Raw genomic sequence first — 25358 nt, 5'->3', positions numbered from 1 at the left:
ACAGTACCATTTTTTTCTTCTTCTACTTCATTTCTCTTCGATACATATTCATCCACAGTTAACACTAAAAAAGCACAATTGCTGTCTTTTTCAAATGTCGGTGAGTAATTCGCCTGAAAGATTCAACACCGCACATCTCTCTGTAAAACAAATCCTTTTGTTTCCAAAGCAATAAATCAGACCACTTGTTGGGTGTGTCTTTCCAAACACGTGAGACATGACTCTGAACAGTGGAAAGCCATAATGAGCAAGCAAAATTCTTCAAATTTAGCAATCAAGTAACCCAACTGTGTGCTTACGGCACTAGGGTGTGTAGGCACCACTGTGGTTTCCTGTTCTATTGTGTCTCTATTTGATGACTCAGTCGCACTTTCACTTCTTGAGGCCACATGAAAAACACTGGTCATTCAACCACATTAACACCGCCCAAAGAACATTGAATCATATCCTCGATCACTAAAGTACATAGATTTTCTAATCTGTCTGTTTTTTGTACTCCTGTGCAGCGTTGAGAGTCCATGCAGGACTGTGTCCTCTATAGCCTTTTCCAGTATACTCAGACGCTCAGGCACACAAATAAAACAGAAAACACACACACAGAGTACCTTGTGAGTCATGAACTGTAGCTGTAAGGCTTGGAAGGATGGAGGCAGGAAAAAGATACACACAGTGAGTAGAGCTACTACAGTCTGCAGGCTCTCACAATGCAATTTTAAAAGAGCTGATCATCAACGTGAATACTGATGCGGTCACGGGATAAAATCAAAAACCATGTTAATTTTTGATCGGTACCTGAATACTGAAGTCGCACAGATATGCAGAAATCATTAAATATCAACACGTTCTGAATGAGAGAGTGCACTGTATATACAGACTGTCCTGTGATTGTTTTACCTGTAAAATATAACAATGTTGCTATGAAGCAATTCAAGAAATGTATTTTCTAGATGAAAAAAAGAACTCAAATTGTAATTTTGTAGCCCTTCATTTTGAACGGATTATTTACAGTCTGTAAATGAGTCATGTAAACATGCAGAACAGTGCAGAGTAATGAATTCATGCTGGTCTGCAGAAACAGTAGCGTAAGATATTACAGAGAGGTGAATCGCTGCTTATGACAAGCTCCCTTAATGACAATTTAAGTAAGAGACTAGGAGGTGTTTTTGATCTTTTAATCTAACATTTTAACTTTTTAAATACAAATATTTTTCAAACTCTGTTTTCAATACACCCAGCACTAGATCCAGTTGTGAATAAGCCTGTAAGTGCTTTGCCATTAAAACCGTAGCAGAAAGAAACTGGTTTGGCTGAAGCAAACTGAACATGGATCTAATAAGCAACTTTTTTAGAAGCTTTTTTCTTTCTTTTTTTAAATCAGTGCTTTACCTTTCATATAGACAGAGAAAACAACACGCAGACAAATAAACTTATCCTGTGGCCCAGGTATCACATGACCTTTTTTCGACGTAAGTGTTCAAACACAAAAGGAATATAAACATGGTTGTTCGGAAGATGATGATATGTCACTTAAAAGTAGATTTTATAGGTTCTGAACCAAAGGATTATTGGACCGGCTGTTGTGACTTTCGTCCCAAGAACTGAAACTTTGTTTTTTTTTTATAGACTAAAAAAAAACGGACATATCGTGACTTTAAAGTAAACCCTACAAGGCTCATGGAAGGAACATTTTTCCAAAAAGTCAGGATAACAAAACAAAGAATTCCGAAACACTGATAATCTTTGTCAAAATAACCCAATCACACTCATGCTCAGGAAGCAAAAGCAAAATGCTTCTTTTTAAAAATTTTGTCATATCTCAGTGTTTAAAAATTCATTAAAAATAATCCTTGACCTGCATCCTGATCCAGACTCACAACACAAACTAATTACTTGTTTGTTTTTTTTAACCACACAGCTGAACTTTCCAAAAAAGTTTGTTGAAATTTCATTTAACATGTTACATTAATAATCAGCTAAAAACTAATAACAAAAAATATCCTTTTCAAAGGTGATAAAGGCAGCGACCACACGGGATCACCTCTCAATAAAGCGCGCATGCTCACGCTGTTAATATATTACATATTTCTGAGTAATAAAAAGCAGCGTTGATTATTTATTACTTTTTAAAAATATTGTACTTAAATGTAAACCGACAGATGCCAACTAGACCACACCCTACTTACATAACACACATCACGTTGGTGAAAAATAAACGTGTATCCATCTGGTTAAAATGCAAAAATCATTCGAACACAATCGCCAACCAGCACTGCAAGATAAAAACTCAAGACAACCACCTCTCATCTAAGCTCCCAGGGAATATTGACCGATAAGGGGACTGTAACATGTGCAGTTAGGGGCACACTAATAGAGAGGTCCTCTGCCGGCTGGACACTGATATGTGGCATGTGTCTGCAGCCGTTAAGACGGCACTGCCACGCTGTGTCAGACAAGGTAATAGACCTTTTACTGCGGTAACTGACTTTACAGACTCTAAAGATAACAACCTGTATCCTGGGTTGATTCTTTAGGACGGCATTCCATATTTCTGAGGTGGTGAATATACCTAAAGGCCCCACAGATGAAAGCTTTTCTTTCCTTTATATGCATCATCATTGCTGGAAGACGGTCTCTTTTTAGATCCAGATAAGCCGAGAGTGAATCCAAGCTATGAGTGAGTGAATGATAACCAACAAAAATCAAAACCAACCTTTTCAAATGTCTCAAAAGTGAAAAGCAAACCATGGTGCTTTAGCCACTGCAGTCAAGAGTAACAGTGTGACAGGGATGTGTTGCTCATAAAAGCCTATTAATAGCTGCAGTGATTACTTTTAAACAATGTAGCATAAAACCGACATTTTGCTATCAACTACAGGCCTTATATTCAAAGACAGTATTGATTATGAATAATCCCATCTAGTAGTGCCGTGTTGAGGTTTTACGTGCTAGTTAATAACCGCACAACTTGGTTTGATTTCAGTTTTGCAATTTAGCTGTGACTTGCAAAACCTGTGAAAGCACAGGACACCGAAGACACCCCCCTTTTTTTAACGGCTCCTTCTTCCTTTGCTGCAGTGTTCTCTGATTGGCTGAATACATGTGTCAAGTCACTTCAGTGCTGTCAGAATGAGGACTGTTATTGGCTGGTAGTCCAATCCCCACTCCATCCATCTCCTCGAGCCAAGGCGTAGATCAGTAGGCAAACAGTTAAGTGCGTCAGGTGGGGCTGCAGCCGCTGCACTCCTGAAGAGGAGAAGGAGGCACTCGGGGCCACGCCAGGTAACAGAACAACAGCATGGAGGCAGATGAACGGCCCAATGATTTTCAATAAACTTCATTCACAAGTGGACCGAGTGTAAAGGTGCAGTGGAGGACTGAGGCACCTCTACTAAGATTTTTCGAGGGCTGTAAATTCATCCACAAAGAATTATTGAAATGGTAAAACTAGGTCATGTGAGGATAATATATATCTTTAGGGAAAAGTTGGATCTGTACTAAGGGGTTACCTCCCCTACGATGATCCCTGACTAGCAGTCTAACAAGAGACACATTTATTTTAATCTATAAAGCGCTTTTTCACACAAGTCAAAGTCACGGCCTCTCTCGAGTCTCATTCAGCCATCTCTCTGACTCTACAGTTTCACTGACATGTTCCACACTCACTTCAGGGCAGCACATCAAAGCCCAACAGTGTGAGCAAAGCTGGCTGGCTTCACACAAAGACAACACAATGACACTGCAGTAAAGAAAAAAAAGATTTAGGTCATGTCAGTGCTGTGAGTCACTTCTTGTGGTCTTCTGCCATACGCTGCTGACATAAATAGCATCAGCACCACACAGACACACAGACTATCACTCTGCTGTACTACTGATATGAAGTGGCCACAAACAATGATTATCACATCACACAGACTTGATAGATAGGAAAAGTAAATGGGAGTGGAGTCTTTTTCCAACAGGGATGTTGTTTGTGGCGTACATAGCCGTGGGTGTGACTTCCACCTGCAGGCCAGCCCAGGAAGTGAGACTCGATAAGGGCTAAACTTACCGGGTGGGGGGTAACGCAGTTGGTGCTCTCCATCCATTCCAGAAGTTCTTAGAGCCACCTACAGAAGGGGAAAAAACAATAACAATGGTCATTAGCTCATATGCAGAGTAGGTAGTACCAAACCAGCAAACTTTGGCTATTAACAGTCCTGTGACGTCTTGACTATTTTTTTGTTGCTGTGCTCCACATACGTCAGTGCTCATAAGGAATCTAACATTCTGATCAGTGCAAGAGTGACTGTTTTGCAGATTGAGGTCAGGATTTGGCTCGGAGTGTTATGTAACCTGGTATATGGGCCAGAATAATAGTATTACATATGAGCGCAGTTCAAACGGGAGCCACGGCGGTGAAAGGGAGGCTGATGCAGACTGCGGCAGTGTCTGTGTTTTTAGGCAATGGCTCAGTGCTCACAACAGACAGACGTGCCCCAGAGAGTAGTCTGAGCATTTTTTGTCTTGCCTTGTTTCATTTCTTTCCTTCCACATCAGTGTGCGCTCACCTTTCTCACCCACGCGTGGCTATTCTGTTCCTTACATTTTGTTTCCTAAAATTTCTTGATGTTGCCGTAGCTGCGGTTTAACGTTTTCTACTTTTCCCATTCGGTCTGTGATAAACCGAATGGGACCACAAGACAGACAGTAGCTAGATGAGACAAACAGACAGATAAATAGATAGATAATCTCTGTAGCAGGGATCTCATTAGGGCCTTGTCAATCTCTCATTGCCACTTTTGTTTTTTTGTTGGGTTTTTTTTTCTGTCTTGCTCTAGAAGGGTGGGATATCCGCATTGGTTGCTATGGCACCAGACAGCTCCTCATTTCCTCAGACAACGGCTAACTGTGATTGTGTGCGTGTGAGTGTGTGTGTGTCTGCATGTGTGTGTGCCTCTGTGTATGTGTGCATCCACATGTCTAACTGTGTGCACAAGTAACGCATACATGTGTTAGGCCTCTCGTGTTTAATGTGACGAGTTCCAGCAAAGCGATAATCATCACTCTGCTTCTGCAATCAATTACAAAATCCACTTAAGATTCATAAACCATGACATATAAGCAGCTGCAGCTCAGCTTCATGCTACGTTTTAACTAGGTCTTCCCTCTGACTGACTTGATTTATTCAAGGGATCTTAGCGGGGTTACAACTCGTGTGTGACTGAGAAACAGAGTGAATTTCTGTTAGATGTGGCTCTCAGTGTCTGTCTTGCTTTTCCTCTGCTGCTCAGCACTTTGTCAGATGTAAGTCTGTTTGACTTTACAAACCAGCATCTTAGAGCCTTCATCCTTGCTGACCTGCTCTTTCACCTCAATTTGCACTCCAGCAGATGGCAGTGTCTGCTTGACACTGTAGTATACGCCTCCCAAACCACATTTCACTGAATGTTTATTTAAAGCGGGGAAAGAGTTTAATCAGAAAAACAAGCTTTTTACAAAAGTAATTTTTTTAAAAATTCATTCGGTTCTATTTTCTAACAAAAATTGAGGTCAGTGTTATCAGTTAGCGAATTTGAAATACTGACTGGTAAGAGGAAAGAATGCCTCAGAGCTCCTCAGTGTCAGGGACAGGCTAATTTTACAATTAAATTCTCCGGTTCCCAAAAAACAAACAACTAAGCCTGAAAATATAGGACTGAACAGTATACCCATGATTTTTTTTTTTAACTCTACAGGAACGAAGGAATAAAAGGAGGACCAAGTACGTTTAACCAAAGAACAAGGCAGCCTGAAACCGGAGCTTGATGTCCTGATGGCTGGGATGGCAAAAAAAAGGGCCACTTGTCTTTCTGTGTGTGTCTGTTCATGTACGTGTATATGTATATGTGAACAGGCTGCGGTGTTGGGTGAAAGAGGTGTGTTTTTTCCACCCTGAGGGGCCTCAGACTAGGGCGGGCGAGGCGGAGCTCTGGGGAGGCGCAGCGTGGGGAGGGTTGTTTTAACTGAACTCAGTGCACTGTAACAGCAGTCGGGGCGGGAGGTCACAGAGTCCAGCATTCCTCTAGAGCGTTGTCTGTTTACATGACCGCCACTGCCTGGGGGAGGTGGCAGCTCTGCATAACTATAACATCATATAACTCTCATCGCTTGCCTATATGTCCATCATCTAGCAGAGAGATAAGAATGCTTTATTCAGTGTTCCTAATGTTGAAATCTGTTCAAGCTTGAGACTTCAGTCAGCCACTTCATTCTGAGTGTACAAAAAGGTCTCCAGTCACAATGGCTTCAAAGCACACTCAAACCTTTGTTTGTGCAGTAATGGAGGCACAGTAATATGCTTTCTTCTCTCTATTTTGCATTACAGGCAGAGATACTTCAACAAGCGACATTGCTGCATGTAGTTAGAATGACCTGTGAGTTAGACACGACATGCAGTACCTGCACTGCACGCCAGCGACTTATAGAGCTGAACAATTGTTAATGCTGCAATGCCTCGTGGATACTTGAGAATCCAGAGCATGAAACACATTTGAGCTTAGCCATCTGCATTTTATTAAAATTTGACTGACTTGTGTATCTTCAGGCAATTGCTCAATCCCTGCAGTCTTTGCTAACCGGGAGTGATTTTAATTGTAGTTCATTGCTTAAAAAAGACTATAATTCACATTTTTGCCATGCTGAGAAAGCAAATTCTGCATATTGTCTGTATAGGATTATTACACTGTGGTTAGTGTGTATGTAAAAAAAATGTGTGTGAAAATGTGAAAAACATTGCAGAGCAGGATTAAGGGGCAAAAGATGATATTATGTCAGGTGGGTCAAAGGACCAGCTCAGGCTACTCTCAAGTGGCTGAACTTATCAGGTTATTTACGTGGAACAACTTCAACTTGGTTGGCTTGAGTTGCTGCTGGCCTCTCTGAAGAGCTAATGCGGGCTAAACTTTGACTGTAGCTCCTCTGTGCTGCTGCTTTTCACATCCCAGAGCCTAGAAGCCAGCTGGTCAGCTCCAGGGGAGCACAACAGAGATGGGGAGTGACATCCAAGCCCTAGAGAGACAGTGCTCTGACTGTACTGTGGACTAGGGAGGGGGAGCACGGCTGTCAAAGGCACCATTGTTTGACAGGCCTGCATGGTTTCACGTGCAGCACATGATTCTCACTGAGGGTCTGAACTATAGCCCAGTTCGATCTAAACTGTCCGGGAGGATGTAGTTGTGGCCTCCCGGGCAGGTTAAAGTGTAACTGTGTCCGTGTTTTCTCAGGAAAGTGTGTTTACCTAGAGGACCAACATGGAGGCCCTTTTGTTTAACTAAGTAGCGAGGCTCGCCCTAAAAGTAAAGCTCTGTGAAATACACAGGAACCAGGAGGCCCTTCGGTGCTCCACTAACTGGTTGGTAGGAAGTATTTTCTTGACTGTGTGTACTCAAATGTTTGTTTGCACGTATGGGGGAAAAAATGAAGTCACATGCACAGACAATTACATGTCAAACAAATCTATCAAGTATACAAAGGAGTACAAGCTGAGATTTTTTCATCCAGATAAATCCAAACAGCCCACAGTGAAAGGGTACACAATTCAGAGGTACCAGTCTCATTTAGAGACCAGAACAGCTGCAGCCAATTAAATGCAAATAATCAGGCAGGTTTAGAAAGAGGAAATTCGGGCATTTTAAACATTTGGCCTCATTCTTAATAACTTGTCGCCACTCAAATATTGGGTCCAAACAACTTTGCACTTGATACCAAACTAATCAAACCACTTGGGTAGGCTGTGGGATAATGCTGACTTAGCAGGAGATGGAGAAAAAAACATAGTTAGATGAGACATGAAAGTGAAAAAAATGTGATAAATACCTCTAAATGACCAGTCTTTTAATCTGAGAGCTTCAAACAAGAAATTCAAGCAAAAAAAATAAATTAAATTAAAAAAACCAACCCCAACATCATCAATTGAGTAAATTCCTCGCAAGACATAGTATACAGCTGACACAGATGAAGTTGTACTGCATGGGTTCAATCAGTAGCAACTCAACAGTTTTGCGTACATAAAATATTTTATCAAATGAGACCATTTATCGCACTTAGATCATAATTTCAGGGAAATAACTGGTGAAAATACTACTTATACTTATGCAAGCCAAAACAGCACACCCTCCAACGGACCAGGTAAGCTGTGCAGTATGCGTTGCCATGTCTTTAAGCTCCACGTAGCTCACTGACTCATTAACCTCACTTCACAGTACACCCCTCTGATTTAATGTTTACCATGTTCACACTGCAGCTGAAAGTAACGGGGAGATCATCGGTTAGCAGACGTTTTGAGTAACATGTATTAAAACTGATCCACGTAGCAAAATTTATGACAAACCAAGTATTTCATGAGATATTTAGCTGCATATTCAGGGGATCACCAAGCCATTAGTGATGACCTCTGGGCCAATACATGTACAAATTTTCATATTAATCCATCCAACAGATGTCAAGAGGGTGGACCAACTCTGTAACCTCATTTACAAATGTTTATTTTGTAACCTTTAAGTGGTCCGACTGTTTTTTAGTCATCGATCCAGCTGTTAACAATAAAACTGCTAACACAGCACATCAATGTCTCGACAGGTATGTCCGAGCACAAGTATGTTTACTTTGTTTCTCTCTGCCCCTACCAGAGATCAGCATGCCGACTGCTGTCAAACACAAACAACAAGCCACTCCAATGATGGAGGAGGGAAAAAAAAATCTCATATATCCTTGAAATACTTTTCTTCCTTTCAACAAAATAATAAAGTGCGAAAAGTGGATAAGTGGTGGTGTGAAAACAGGCTTTTTGGTGAGTGGGACGTAAAAAAAAATTGGTTTTAACTTATTCAGTATAAATTATTATCCTGTCCCTGAAACTGTAGAAAACATTTGCCGTGAAGTTATTAAAGATTCTTTTTGGCCACCAGAATAAAAAGGACAAAGAGCTTTAATTTTAGAAGAAGTAGGCATGATTTATTTTGAATTAAAAAATAAATAAATTGATAACACTTAGAGGAAATACAAAAGGTAATAATACCTGTTTTGCCTTTGTAGTTTTCAATTTTAGTTTCTGAAATAATGTTAAGTTACTTCAAAGTACTATTATTATCTCTTTAATGAAACTAAAGGCAGTGTCTCCGGCTCCGTTTAAAATAATATTCCACCAATCAGTCGATGCATCTTAATCTAACTAAAAGCTTTTTAATGGTGCACAAACCACCCTTTGGTTATCAAGCAAAAATGTGGTCTTCACTTTGCTAGGCCATCGTAACACTGAGACTGGTGCTGACTGCACAACTAAAACCTTTGTGGCTTTTTTAAAACCTTATGCACCAATATAAAAAACAAAAAAGGAATCTCAAAGCAAATTCTTCAGACTGGCTTTGTAATTTCGTCACTTTCGAACCAAGTGTGCAAACTGAAAATGTGTGTGCCATAGGTCTCATAAGGTCAACAAACCTGACCATGATTTGTTACATTGCAGCCATTATTTCATATACAGGGACATTAAATTGCTTTCATATAATGTTCTGATCACAGAGTGGATAAATCACTGTCTGTCTCTGTGCTATCAACTATCCAATAAAAGCAAAACTGACTAAAAAATAAATATAAAGATCATGCTCCTAGTATATTTTGTCTTTTTTAAGTAAACTCCGGGAGAGTATTGCGTTCAAAAATGTTCAGTTTGACTGAAAACAATATCAACTCTAAATTCCCACATCTGCTACTCCACATGTAGATATTAGTGCTGCTTTTAATCTTTTAAATCATGGTCTAATTAAACAATCTGCATATGGATTGAAATCATCAGCTGGTACATGAATGAAAGTTAGTAATCCAAGAGATTTACAATCAAACATTAAAATTATGACAATGTAAAGTTGATCAGGGCGGCTATTTAGGACATCTGCTATAACTTACGCATTGCCATTTATGCAGATGACAGTACCATTTTTGTATCTGTTGATAATTAGAAAGAATTTCAGAAAAATGATTTGCTCCAGACCAAGAGCCTGCAGCAAACTGCTATTTATAACACACTTTATATGCATGTGTAATGTTGAGACTGACCTCACGGATACTGGGTGAACAATCTTCAATATGTATGTTTATGTTTATCTAGCCACATATTTTCTTCCACTTATTTAATTTTCACATTTTGTTTTGTGCTTGATTTTAGCAAAAATGAAATTACACAGATACAGTTTTCAAAGTATATATAGTATCCACAGGTTCTTCAGAGTAAGGATAATCTTTGGAAATGTACACTTTTGTGTTTTTTCTCCAGATAGCTTGCACACTCAGCAAGGGCATCCTGCAGGCAGATATAATGCCTCTTCTCTGGCCCAAGGGTCTATATTTCCACTCAAGATGCTGATTCAGCCAACAACACAGAGGCTTACTTTGAGAAATAGACAGTAAAGGAAAAAGAAGAAAGTTTAATTTCATAACCTAGAGCAGTAAAATAAGAAGATTGTGGCAAATTGATTAACTCCTCTACTGAACTTATTATTACTGAGAATACACAGATGATTAATAGCTGCTTTATCTAACGCTAAGCTTGTAAAATTAGCAGTAAACACCCTGGTAGCTCACATATTTAAAAAACAGACTATTGTGTTAGTTCATTAGGTCATGTGACTGCATTTCCTTTGGATTAAGATTGGGACTCTGATTTTTCCTATGGTTTCCTTTCAACCATCTTGCTTATTATCCTGCACTGCTTCCTCAGCATCCTGTAAATTTTATTGATATAATTTAAAATGAACTGCTTCCTAACTGATGCAAGATGTCCAGGCTCTGAGATATCAAGGCAGTTGAAAAACTGTGCTGCTCCCAGCAACATGGCTTAGATGTGCGAGCAGGATTTTATGTGGTGCCTTTTGCATTCATATCATAGCTTTGTGGATTTTTGACAAAAAAAGCTCTTCTTCAACTTATCATCCGTCCACAGAAAATTTGTGGAACATTCTGTCTGTCTTTTACAAACTCAAGATATGCCAAAATACCTTTTGGTTTAAGGTACCAGTGTTTTCTTTCTCTTAAGGTAGAATTTCATCCTTACAGTTTTTCTTGTAGTGGTTAAATGAGCAAATGATTAATGAAGTTGTAAAGAATTCTGCAGGTGTTTTGATGTTTTTTTTAATAAGACCTGCACATTGTGTCTTTGTGTTGATGTTGTGCTTGTAGCCATTTTGACCCCAGGCTTTGACAGCTTTTTCAGCTTTTTTCCAGCTCCTTAATACTTTCTCTAAAGAACTGTAAAAGTTTTCGTAATCAAATTCCATCTTAGGAACAGAATTTGTTTGTAACTACTTGTTGTCACAAAGACATAAAAAAACAATTAGTTGTGAAGCAATCTAATCATATAGTGCTGTGTCTTGGGGATCAATGATGGTCCAGATAATCACCAATCGCTTGTCAATCATGGCAACTTTTAAGCTTGTTATTCCATTATTGTATTAACCCTTCCATGAATGAATTATGACAACCTCAATCAGGATTTTTAGTTTTTAATCAAGTATTTTTATTCATCTTTAGACATGAAAAGATGATTAAAATACTTAAGAAAAAAATCCTGACAGGGTTAAATAACAATGATTGCAATGACACACCTCATACATCTATAGTAACATTAAACGACCAGTGGGTGGCAGGGTATGGAGTGACACATCAGTGTCCAATGTAGTGGTTTATGTGCAAGTATACCATCAACACTGACACAAATACAAGAAAAAAGCCTTTGATGACTGTCCACTGTAGTGACCGCTATGTGTGAAAGGGTTAATTTAACAGATTCATATTAAATGTGCCACATGTATATCAAATGAGAAGAAAATAAGAGAAAACATAAGGTATGTATTGTTTTTAGTTTGGTGTGGTGTAGCCACACCTCTTCTCAACTTTTTGTTTCACTGCATATTTACCAGTAGAAGACAGAGAGCAGGAGAGCCGATTTAATTATAATAGACAGTTACTCCTAGTGCCCTATACCACTTTAGGTAATATGAAAATAAAAAACTTTAAACTAGTAAAGTTAAGTCACTAAAAGTTATGTACAAGTCACAAAACAGAACCAAAGAAAGACTTAAATTAAGTTGACTTAATTATTAAATGTTGTTTCAATATACAAAGTAGTTTACAATTAATATGCATAGAGATTTTATGCAAAGATGAACAATAGCCTCTTTAAAACGAAGGGGTTTATGCACTGCATTCCTACCATAAAATCCTTCTCTACATAAGTGTCAGTGAAATTACTTTTTTGCTGACTAGACTAATAATTTCCTTGAATCAGTCACCTGAGAAAAACATGCTCTTCTGTGTTTCTTCCATGTGGCACTAATGCATGAGCATCATTGTCATCACTTTAGTCAACATTCCTGTTTAAACACTAAACAGCTGAGCAGTTAATGAAGCTCCTGCTGCCCACGCTCCAATTATTAAACCCTATCTCAGAGTTACCTAGTACTTTTCCTATTGCCATCCTATACAAAAATCAATCATGCTGAGATTGACCTCTGTATAATTGAAAGTAGCATAGTTCCTGTTATGAACAATAAAAAAACAATATTTTTTGAAAGACTGTAAGACTGTGAAAAAAAAAGCACCAGTAGAAGTAGAAGCCACTCCAACAACATAGAAAACCCCGATCACTGAAAAAATATATATGTGTAAATACAAATTAGTCCAACTACCTGATCATAATTATGATTTGTGAGCACCAGAACTCAATTCTAGGCCCTCCTGCATCATAGCTCCATATGTGGAAAAAAAATGCTAGACAAACTGAAAAGTGCTTCAGACGTTGCAGAGGAGTTACTAATGTTCCTGTAACCGCTCAGGCAGTCTGAGGACGTTGAATAATGTCAACCTATACACTGCAGACACAAACAAAAACCTTGCAGGTTTGGTCTTTGCTACAGAATATGAAGAGACATCTGATAGACATTAGGAGAACATTCTATGGTCAGATGCAGATGAAACCAAGATAAATTTGTTCAGTTCAAATGGGATTCAGCATGTTTGAGGTGGGAAAAAAACAACCACAGTGAGCGCTCAGGGAGAGCACTATCCCACAACTCAAACACAGAGGTGGTAGTGTGACTTTATGTGGCTTCACGAATGCAACCAGAATGTCTGTGGATACACCAAAATGCTAGCTTACAAGATTGTTTCCTTCCACCGGAAGCATATGTCCTGAATCACACAAGAGACTGTAAAGAATGGAGAACATTTTTCTTTTAAGTAAAAGCTGTCATCCTGATGAGAATGTTGCCCAACTTGAAAAACAACTGGAATCTCTGTAACACCAGTAGTTTCCATAGCAAGGAGGCTGATGTATTAAGAGCAATGTGCAATAACCTTTACATGGCTTCACTCTGTTATACATTTATCCCTGGTTCAAATTTGCTCTCTGTGTAAATGATTTCTCTAAGTTATAATAAATGGGCTGGTTCTCATATAGTGCTTTTCTAGTCTGAGCACTCAAATCTCTTTACACACATTGCTTCATTCACCCATTCACACCCATTTATACAAGCACTTTTTCTTTGCTTTTTCTCACACATTCATACTTCAATGTGTCAAATGCATACAACTTGGGGTTAGTATCTTGCCCAAGGATATTTAGCAATCAGACTGGGAGCAGCCAGGGATCAAACCACCAACCTTCCGATTAATGGATGACCTTCTCTACCTCCTGAAGTACAGAAGTCTAACGCCTTATAAATGCTTAATTAAGAGGAACTCTCAGATATATGTTTCTTCAATGAAACATATTTTTGAACATGTAATTTTCATATATTGGCTACTAAGTTATACAATGACAAATCTGTCTCTCGTTTTCTTTCATGTGGAAGGCTGGAGGATATCCCATATGTAGCTCTGAAAGAGTGTTTTAGAATTATGAAGAAGACTCACTAATTCTTCACTTATACCTAATCTTCGCCAATCAAAACACAGGTGCACTCAGTTCATTTCAAGGTGAAGTGCAATCAATAAAATACTGATACAATTAGCAGGAAAGTCTGTGTTGCAAACATTAGTAAATTATCTGTTGGTTGAAACATTGCTCTCCATATATTTTGTGCATTGAGAAAAAAAAGTCTCAGAAAAAAATGTGCTGGTCGGAAAATCAGTTCAGAAAATTCTCCGAGTTCCCACCTCTTACACAGAATCTCGTCACATCACTCTCTCTGTAAAATCAACAGTACTTTTCTTTTTATGTTCGTTTTTCTTTTCTTTTTTACACCAAAACAAATTTTTGCTTTTTGCTGTATTAAGAAGCTAACCTTAGAGTAACTTCAAAGATTAATATACTGAAAAATCATGACCTCTCTCTTTTTTCTCTCTAACCGGCTCAACATCTGATCAGCAGGACACACAGAGCCAACTCCATACTGCATGATAGTCACATCAGCTGGAGTCTAGGACAGCAAAAATCTTAAGTGTTCACACCTGAGGGGTGCTCTGCATGAACTGCTCTAGCTCCTCTACACACCACCCCACTGCCACTTGTGTTACCTGAGGAGGATCAGGAAGACAACATCTGGATATGTTCTGGGGGCTGTAATTTTAGAAGCTCTTAAACAACCTTAATCCCCTCACAGTGTGCTATTTATTTTGGTCATGTTCTTTCGTCAATAGCCAGATTTTCTAAGAAGCAGGCAGCATTTCAAAGGGAATGACATACTGAGCCTAATATATGCAACAGATTGGAAACAATAAAAGCAGTCATTTTTTCCAGCTAAAGATTACTAATCTATAGGTACATTTTGTCTGCTTCATCCAACATTGCAAACAGATTTATCTTTTCCAAGAAACTCAGCTGAGTTCAGTATATCACAGCGTACTCGTTTTTCCAGTAATCACCAAGAAATTCAATTAAAAAGGAAAAACTTCAATATTACAGAGAAATGTAATTAAATCCCACTCTACAAACTTTTCCTAGCTTAAATACGCATTAACCCAAAACAAAAAGTTCTTTCTCAGAAGCAGAGCACAAGTCAGAAAGATCCATAAAAATGATTTCATTGCAATTCATCCCGCAAGCTGCCATAATGACTAAATTTACCACTTAATTATGCTTTAATTGGGGGATTTTCAGCTTCATTACATAAAGGGGGGCTATAACTTGAAAGGAGCAGGGAGTAAAAAGTCTCATCTGTGTGTTACCAGGTTTTTAGAATAAATTCAAAAGTGCACTAAAGCATTGGGCCACACTTCTTAATCTTTGAATGCAGGTGTTTTGAGTCTTGTCGCCACAGGTATTGTTAAATCAAGCACCTAGCCTTGCAGTCAGCCTTCACAAACATTTGTGGATGAATGGGTCGTCTAAAGATCTCACTGAGTTTGAGCGTGGTACCGTAACAGGGTTTAACGGTTACAACAAGTCAGTTTGTGAAATGTCTTCCCTCCTAGATATTTTGAGATCAGCTGTAAGTGGTGTTACTGCAAATTAGAAGAGTTTCAGAACCACAGTAACTCAGCCCCAAAGTGGTAGACCACATAAAGTTACAGAGTGAGGTCACCGAGTGCTGAGGCACACAGTGCGTAAAAGTTGCCAACACTGCTGACTAAATAGCTGCAGAGCTCCAAACCTCCTCTGGCATTAACATCAGCACAAAAACTTTGCACATTCATCACTGCATGGGTTTCCATGGCTGAGCAGCTCCCGTAGGTGTAATGAGTAGGCAGCCTGGTACTTTTGTCCATATGGCGTATATTATTAGAGACATTGCAGCAAGGATACAGTGATGTATTACTTACTCCATATCAAGTCATCATTTAATTTTGCCATTGTTTTAAGAATTCAACTAAAATTTTCATTAAACTCTTTGTTTAAATAAATACACAGCTTTCCCATTTGGCATTAAAAAGGGTGAAGTAGAACAGAGGTTAGTTTACAGCAACGACCACGTGGTGAAATGGGACAAAAGGCGAGACAAAACAGCCAGACAACATATTTGTGAAGAAACCAGATAGAAGTCAAACAGGAAGAGAGAGAAAAGGAAGAGAAAACAGAACATAAAGAGACAGAGAAAAAGACGAGCTCGTCAAACGAGCGAGGTGAAGAGTGAAAAAGGAATGTAAAACGGTCATATTTTACCACTGATAGCAGGCGTGCGGTGTGGCAGGCACATAAGGAGTTCGTTTATTAGCGTTAGTCCTTTTAAGAGGGGTTGTCCTAAAGAAAAAAGAGCCGGTTCAGACCACTGATCTCAGCCCACTGTCTTTAAAAGCATGATACTTTTATTTGACTCAATCCATAGATCTGCATGTAAAAAAAAAATCACTGCATAAATGAGCAAGACCTAATCTTACTCTTTGTAAGTGACTGCACACACTTCTATGCTAGGCTGTGATATGAACATAACAATTAAAACTTGACAAGTCTGACAGCAGCACAATTTGGATTAAATTAGTTTTGTTCATCTTAATGAGATGAAATGACAGTCATTGCAATCGCTTTGTTTAATGTAAAGAGAAGCCAAAAAAAAAGGATATGACATGTTGCATCACTGCACTAATTTACGAAACATTACCTCAGCAGACACAAGGAGCAGGGAAAGTAAGAAAAGTAGATGAAAGGTTATGGAGGATTACAGCTTGCAAAATGTCGACAAATAATAATTCATACAAAGTGTTACCCTTCAAATTTGTCCTCTCTAGTGTCATTCTGATGTGGAGGAAACTCTGATGATGCTACAGATGTTTTGTGTTTAGTTTCCCGAATACATACATCAAATCAACCACATTAAAAAATATACAGGAAATCTTTTAGGGAAGATTTAGGTAGAACATCGAAGCTATTTGTCCAAAAACCCCAGGATTATACTTAAAGAGATATATGTCCCACATTTGCAACCAGCCAAGCAGAGGTTTTCACAGACACTAATGCATTGGTTGGCCTTTGGTTTGTTTAGGGATTACTCTAAACCGTTTAGTGAAATGGTGTGTGATCACTGCCTGATACTGTCTTTTCAGACCTAAGCCTCTTGCTGATTACCGCAGGAAAAAAAGGTGCTCTGTCACATTCTTTCACCTTCACCTAAACTTTAGTCTGTGACGGTGCTTTCAGTTTTTACATTTTCTAGGGGAAAAAAATATGTCCAGATATCCTTGGAGCCCTAAAATAATATGACCTCAGGCAAACACTTGTGATGGGTACTTCATACATTCTATGAAATTGCTTAACTACTGTAGATCTATAAGAAATAGTCCTGTCTCATCGACCACACAGTGTACTGAGCAGACACCTTTAGTACTTGACAGTTTCACAACAACAAAATCATTCCAAATAACTTAAGTAATCTCTAACTGTAATATCCCGCTATAATTAGATAATTAGAGAAGACAAGTGCACTTTATAACTTTATAAACATCCAATTTGTAGCCAGTAACGAGGCTGACTCCACCACTGGCTGTGGTGGTGTGACCTTCAAGTACGGCTGTTATTATTTTCCACAGAGATCAGCAGCTAAGAATGTGAAGCATGCAGAGCCTGAAAGATCCCTTTCTCTTCCCAACAACCCCCAACACTGTTTTCTACATTTTCATTTCTACTATACCTATACAGTACCTTCATTTCTGTTTGAAACCAAGCACATTTTGAAGCATACCTTGAGGTAACTCCACCATCCTATATGTCCTCTGCTTTTTCTTCCTGTCCTACACTGTCAGCTGCCTCAGGTTTGTAGCACACCCTATTGTGAGCACTAAATAGGATGTCATGGTGACGCTGGTCAGTATTTTGAAGAACAGTAGCAAATCATTGGAGAGACCTGAGAAAAAAATAGGAGAGCTATTTTAATCTGTTTCCCTGCAGGATATCCTTGGACAGCATGTCAAACAGAATCACACACAACAGACATTAACTTGAGTCGAGCCATTCTGAGTGCATTCAAGCTCGTGGCATTCACAATCTTAAATTATGCATCTCAGCACTGCATGTACACAGAACCTAGAATTCATTGCTTTTAATCATCCTTAACATGACTACTTCTTCTTGTTTTTGTTCTGTAAAGCACTCTAATGTAGAGGTTACTGGTAAGTGTACAAATATAATGTAGAAAATCTCAATGAATCCCCACAAAATTTCAATGAAGATAAACTGAGTGGATGCTTCACACACTGATCCCGCCCAGAAGCTGATTTCAGCACCACCAAGTTCTGGTTCTTCCCTCATAAACACAGACATTGTGTAGAGAGTACCAGAAGAATATTTTAACATTATATGGACGGTACCTTGCTCATTAGCTTAGCTACAAACATTCAGTCCTCTCTTTGGTCGCTCTGAACAATCCAAAAGACTCACCAGTTTTTAAATGTCACTATGTTGTTGATGGGTTTTTTATTTTATTTCCCATACCAAAGAAGCATCAATTTACATGACATTTAAATTTAAGATTAAGATTATTATGTGTGGGGTGTGCTTGAGGAAAAGATGTGCATGTAAGTAAGAAAGTAAGGTAAGCAAGAAATGGGTTTGGCTGTTTAGCATCATAATAAAAAAAATAAATAAAACTACCAACTGTCTTTCTCTGAATCTGAAAGTTATATGGAAGAACAATGTGAAGACTTTTGGGAGAAAGGGCAAATTGAGTAGCATTGAATAGTCCTCTATTACAATGCTGAGTCAGACTAGGCTCATACAGCAAAACTTCCCTGACTTTTAAGCAAATGTTCATCACCACATATTCTCTGAAATGCATGGTTGTGTAAAATATCTGCATTGAAAATGAAAATAAAAATGATTAAATCTATTACAGTGATACCTTAATATGTCTCAACTTTTTCCCACGTAAACACAACATTTGACAACCTCCCCAGTACCCATAATGATGAGTTTTGACACCTCAGTCTATATCATTATGACCATTAAAATAGTTTCTGGGTTTTTCTAAGGGTAGTTAGGCAGAGACTACCCTCACTATAACTTCTGATTTAAACCCAGTCATTTTGTTCAATAAGAAGCCCTCAAATATGACAGAAATCACTGGGTTCAGAAAAGAGCTTCAAGGATGACTTCAAGTAGCCTTTCAAGGGATAAAAAAAAATAAACATTTAAGGTCAACACACCAGGAAAATGTCTATAGAAAGAAAATGTGCCAAACCACGATAATTCATTGTGTAGTCATAATTAACAAACAGTTACTGTAGGAGCGTTGGAAAAAATACCCCACCTTGTAATGGAACGATCTTCAGAGAAGATAGCAAGTGAGAGCTAAATTAGCTGTTAGCCACCTTTAGCATCCACAGTTCCTTTGCAAATTGGGGTACATTTCTGGACACATTCCTCACAATGGTTTGCTTCATGGTGGGCAAGAGGAAACGGTGCATCTGCTAGCAGGTGTCACACCAGGAAGGGGGGGGAGACAGTTCTGGAGAAGAGACTTAATATTCTTGAGGTACCAAAAGCGTATCTACAATCGAATGGCTAGCTAGCTATCTCATTCTAAAAGCGCCAAATGAGTCAACATAGTCTTCACTCCATGTCCTGGGTACTGGTCTTTCAAGTCATGCCCTATAACTTTACAATAGAAACCTAATTTAGCATTTTCCAGGTACTTCAGAAATTCACAGTCTTGCCTTTTCTAAAGTTTCCCAGTATATTTATTTGCCATTTCCCAATTCCATGACCAAAAGCTTTCTATGACCATATGAACCCAGCCTAGGGGTGAAAAAATATCAGTGAGGCAATATCAACTTCCTTTGCTTCGCCATTAGCTTCCTCCTGCAAAAAGTTATCAGTATACTGTCAACAAACAGCATCAATATTTTAAACACTCAGGCGGTCTAACCCATTACCCCAACAGTTTTACTTAGTCACTACTTCATGACTCCTCGTGATGGAGCTTATCAAATTAATGAATTCACAGGGGAAAATGATGGGGACAGTGTGGACACCGAGGAGAGATCAAACTCACACGTTATCAAAACAAAATGCACAAACACACCGAACTGTAAAGAACGAATCCTTAATTCCTAATTTTTCCCTCTTTTGGTACACAGATATGCAAATCCATCATATATGATTGTTTTGGTAAGTATCAAGTATTACATAATTAAGGGCAACATATTAAATAACTGTGCATAGTTAATTCAAAAACATGATGCTGACCCATGAGTTAACTGTCATTTGGTGCCACCTTCTTTAGTCATTGCCAGGTTGATCAATTCTGCCCTTGTCTGCTGGCATCCATTTAAGCTACCAATAAGTAAAATGTTTTACACTACAGTCCTTAAAGCAGCAACATCATTGGAAAAGTTAGCAGAACAGTTCTCTCTGATCCACTCCTGCTGCGATATCTTGTCATTTGTGCTCGGACTGGCCCTATGTTGAAATCTCCAAATGCAGATAATCTAGCAACAACACTTTTTTTTCCACTTTAAACATGTGAGCATCATTTCAGTAAGGGCTAATGGATTAAGGGTTTTCTAGTGAACTGCCTTAATTTAAGCCAGCAGGGGTAAATGCTGTCTGCTCTCGAGTGAAGCCGTCACATTGTCCTGTGTGCAGTTCTTTTTATTTATTTTTTATTTTTTTTAACCTCTGGACATGTGAGATGTCGCAACAAATGAAAAGCAAAAGAAGACACATCCTGAAAGAAGCAGAGCAGCTAAGATTAACCACAAACTAGACAACAGAAAATTCAACACACACCCACAAACGTGTTGGCACACACATATACACAAAGAGCACAAACAGAAGCTCAAGTCCAAGAAAAGTGTACCACTGCCACAGTCCTGTACAGTTTACTGAGGTTTGTGACAGAATTTGGAACAAAATAAACAAGGTGAAAACTTTCACAGTGATCCTGGCTCAAACCAAACAACCTGAAGTAACTTTAGCTGTTTGTGAAACTTACCCTTTTCCCCACAAGTCTGCTTGTTGTCAGTCTTTCATTCCAGCTAGGCAAGTTTGTTCCTCAGATTTCTTTCGTCTCAAGATGGAGGCAGAAACTCTCCAAACACCGTTCCTTTGCTCTGAGTTTTTGTTATTAGCAGGTCCGGTTCTGCTTCTCTCCTACTGACTGCTGCATGAGCTGCTAACATGACAACACTGATAAACAACCAACTGGAATGACAGACACCAGTGCTCAAACACACAGGTGCACGCAGACCCCCAGTGAACACAAACAGAGAAGGCATAGACAGCTTAGAGAAGCACAGTATAAAACAGCTCCTTTGCCAGCAGTTCGCCCCTTGTGTGGAACTCCAACCTTACTCCACCTACCTCCTCCTCCTCCTCCCCCTCCACGCACCTCCCCTCCCTCTCTCCTAAACAGCTCCAAGACACAAAGAGAAAGGGGCTCAGAAGTTTCTTTTTCTTCAACTTTTTCCTGTTAACGGTTCAACGCACAATGCAGAACTGTCGTCTTTTCCTGGTTACAAAAAAACCAAAAAAACACCGAACTGCTTCTGTACGACAAAGCAGAGCAAAACAGTGTGAAATGTTTGTTTTTATCCACACTTGTTTAAAAGTACGATCCTCTTTATTGACATAAAAATCAGAAACAGTCAAACTGAATTTTCACGAGCGTTTTAAATCCTTAAAAAAAAAGCTCAAACCTTTTGCTTGCTTCTGTCTTTTCAGTGGTGCGGAGAAAAAAAGATACACACTTTATATGCACAGTAATCCTTTAGCTGCTCTACTTTAAATAGCCCAGATTTCATGATCCTTTGACACAATTTCAGGTGACTCGTCACAGAGATACATGAATGAAAAATATCTGTATAATCAAAGACCTATAAGCATGGCTATATGTCATATATTTCACATGCTGCATTAATCCTGGCAAACAGCTAGAAATCTCTCACATTAACTGACCTTTCTTACGAATTTTCAGTACGACTGACTAGTTAGTTAGACTATAGTATAGTTATACTATAGTAATGGCTTGCATTGTGTGCTCAGTAGAGCAGATGCGAATGCTCGCCATGATGATGGTGAAACCTGTTTTAATAAATCAGTAAAGGTGAAGGCTCCTGGAAAAGTTTTTGTTCGGAGGGATGCTGCTTTCAAATAGCTTCTGCTAGCTCTCAAAAATGTTTGTTCATTTGCTACCACTATGATTGATGATGTTTGCGCTTAAGTCCATCCACATATCCAAAGTCGATTAATAACTGTACCCCACACTGAGAAGCACTAACACTAAGACATCCGTCAATCTGTAACAGTACAGTATATCCATGTTTTTCTGTTCTTGTACTCTGCAGGCACTTCAGCTCATCGTGATGATGTGTTATGGCCTCACTTAACTCGTGACAGCTGTGTCCAACCTTATCGCTGGTCAGAATGACTAGCTCTGCAGGAACTGGTTGCCTAATCCTAAGCTTGTGCTTCTGTGAAAAATTGACATTTTCATGTTTATTTGCTAGAGCTGCTTTGCTCGAGTGACAAGCCAATGACTTCACATTTGATGTCATGCTGTCAAGCATGACTGAAATAAAAATGACTGAAATAAAAATGTTTTTTTTATAATTCTTGGTTTTGTCATAAACTAGCCAAGGCGCTACACAGAGCAAGAATTTTGACTCTTTTCCAAACTGACTTAGCTATATGTCAGGACCCCCAGTAATCTGGTTCATGTTATTGCCAACACGAAGGCCCAAGGACTTATGACAGCCACTTTAGATTCCTCTAACATGCAAACTGCCAATGCTGTTCTGCAATGTGTCTGAAGACCTTCAAAGTTGCCAAGAGACACCTCTCACAATGACTCTGAATTCCAAAAAGTTTAGACGGAGGACACAAATAAAAAAAAACCAGCAATGTAATTGTGGCACATGTAACCCAGAGTAAAATCTAAATTATAATCAAGCCCATAAATATTCATCAACGACAATCTTCTTCTATTATTTACAGATCACCTTAATATTGGACTGTGAAAGTCTTCATAGCACTTATCTCTAATGGAAGAAGTCACAAACCTCTGTTTTTAACTTCGTTTTAGCATTTTTCAGCTTACCGTTTGGGTTTTAAAGCTGGCAGCTCCACAGTTTTGATTCACTGCTCCCACCCAAAAACCCTTTTTTTCTGGAAAACACTTTAAGTGGTCTGCTCAAACAGCACACAGTCAAAGCAGGAAAACAGCTTGTGAACACAGTGGAGCATTTAGCAACTGAAGAGCAGGATATCTCACACAAGAGTGAGTTGAGTTTAATTTGACACAACTGCAAAATGAAAGCCAGACAGATGTGCAAACAGGTAACTGTTTCACATTATAATCACCGTAACGACTAAATTAATATTCCAGTTTCTACACTGCAATCCATGCCCAAAGTTCCCCCCAAAAACCCAAAACTTTAATGCGCTTTCACAGGAAAGAAGGACAGACTTAAAAATTCGATGTATAAAAACAGCTCATATAGTTAAGAGATTATCTAAGTAGTAATAACACAATAAGTTTTAAAAAATCATACTGATGTTTCAAGACTCATTTGATAGAAAATACATGCATAAAGGAAGAAATCCTTTTTAAAAATACCAATTCATTGTTCAGCATTAAAAATTAAGGTCTTCCAAACCCCTAACCCCAATTAGTTAGTTATTCAATCTTAAGTGTAGCACAGCGGCTGTATAACTCGACGAAGGAGAATGCATACTGGGCCAAGGCCTAATCGCGCACCTCTGAACAAAAATATCTGCTCAGTTTCTGCATGGTTTCTTTCTTTGCCTGTGCTTGACCTCTGCACCAACAGAGAGGATAGAACTGTGTTTACAGACTTTTGTTAAAGCATTTCTTTGTGCTGAATTGAACATTAATTTGTCTAAATTAATTAACTAATAGACTGAGATTATTTCCATGTGTGATCAAGTTATGAACACCTGCAGAATACTTAAAGGGATGTTGGTCAAGATTGCGACTACCCTCAGCGCCTTACCAAAGAATGTATACATGAAATGTAAACCATCATAACCGAACCAGTAAGCCCTAAAAAATATCTACTGTGCTGTTTTTGTGTAGATGTTTTCTTTATGATGTGTTGATCAGCTATCATTAAACATTAGTCTTTTACACTACTTCGTAATGTATTATTAATAACAATCAAAAGCAATTGTTAAGTAATCGCTGCTAAGTAAAACAATCCATGTTTTTCCGATTCCCAATTTAAAAAAATAAAAATTTTCACTGTCAAAAAACTACATTTGACAATTTTAGATAAAGTCCTATTTTTCTTCTTAGATTTTAGTGCAGGGAACCTACAACTGAATTAGTTTAAATGCCACTCAGGCCCAACACACAGCTCTCTGAGGCAAAACAAATCAAACACCAGGATCAGTGTTAATCTACATGTTACCCGGGGCAGAATTTAGAAATTGCTGGCTCATAGTGTTCGTGAGCCTGTGAGTAACTGACTACGCGGGACTCTGAGATTGGTTTAACAGCGCCATCTAGCGTGAGTGCTAGAAGGCGCTGTGTTGCATGCCAAGAGTTTAAGTGTGAGTGAAATGCGGGCAACGCAGACAAAGATTTTAGAAGCACTCAATTTACTCCTAGTGATAATTTATATTTAAAATTCTGTAATAATTCCGTTTTTTATACAGTTTAGAACAAGATGCATATCCTTAGATAATCCCTACAGTTGTCAAAAAAGCCAGTAATAACAAAAAAAGGTTTGAGGCTACATATTTACAGCAAGAATTGAAACTAAAGGCACTTCATATGACAGTATCTAAAACACTGTAAGGCGGATTGAGCTATGTTGCTTCAATCTGACATATTTCTTTATATACATTTTATAATGTGCTAAATAACTCATGTAAAGTGCACTTTATACTGCTCAGCTTCACACAATTACAACCCTCTTGAATACGTTTTACATAGACATGCGCACAGCCTGTAAATAGCGTAGACATAAACATATGTGTATATATGTGTGTGTATACACACACTTTCTACTTTTTACTACATGTCAGTAAATTGTGTTTAATTATTGTATTTCTATTTATACTATGTCAGTATGTTTATGTTAAGTCTCTTTTTTTTGCGCCACCTGTAGCAACTGACTCTTGAATCTTCAATCCTCTTAACATACTACAAGATATACTGTTAATGTAATATTTGCTATACACTATATCGGCTTTAACTACTCTGACAACTAGACTATGCAATGAGCAGTAGGCCATAAATCAAACGTACCTTATATCCTCCTCAGCTTCTCATATCACGTGGAAGAGCCTGTATTAGCTAGAAAGTTTCATTTGTGGGGCTACCATGCTAATACAGTAGTTATTCATGTCCCAGGTGCTTTTCACCTGTGCGCTTTAACCTGTAGTGAGTTTAAGATATTGTTAGTGGTCCCACGGATTTAAAATAAAATGTAGTTTTGAAAGTTTCGTCAATATT

At 38.6% G+C, this 25358-nt stretch overlaps 1 long non-coding RNA gene across 1 annotated transcript; it reads right to left on the bottom strand.

Annotated features, from left to right (window-relative positions):
- Positions 1-2057: 2057 nt before the first annotated feature.
- On the bottom strand, positions 2058-21169 carry LOC146700011 (uncharacterized). The gene is made up of 3 exons (XR_014922662.1): positions 20874-21169; positions 17625-17786; positions 2058-4106 (listed from the first exon to the last, which is right to left on the bottom strand). It is a non-coding gene; the product is annotated as an uncharacterized LOC146700011 (long non-coding RNA).
- Between the last annotated feature and the right edge of the window lie 4189 nt (positions 21170-25358).

Source organism: Copadichromis virginalis, linkage group LG10 (genome assembly GCF_057382275.1).
Source record: "Copadichromis virginalis isolate Kocher_CV1m ecotype Utaka linkage group LG10, C_Virginalis_male_GT1.1, whole genome shotgun sequence".
Taxonomy (NCBI): Eukaryota; Metazoa; Chordata; class Actinopteri; order Cichliformes; family Cichlidae; genus Copadichromis; species Copadichromis virginalis.
The sequence above is the reverse complement of the archived record's forward strand: the minus strand, read 5'-3'. Positions and strand labels throughout refer to the sequence as shown.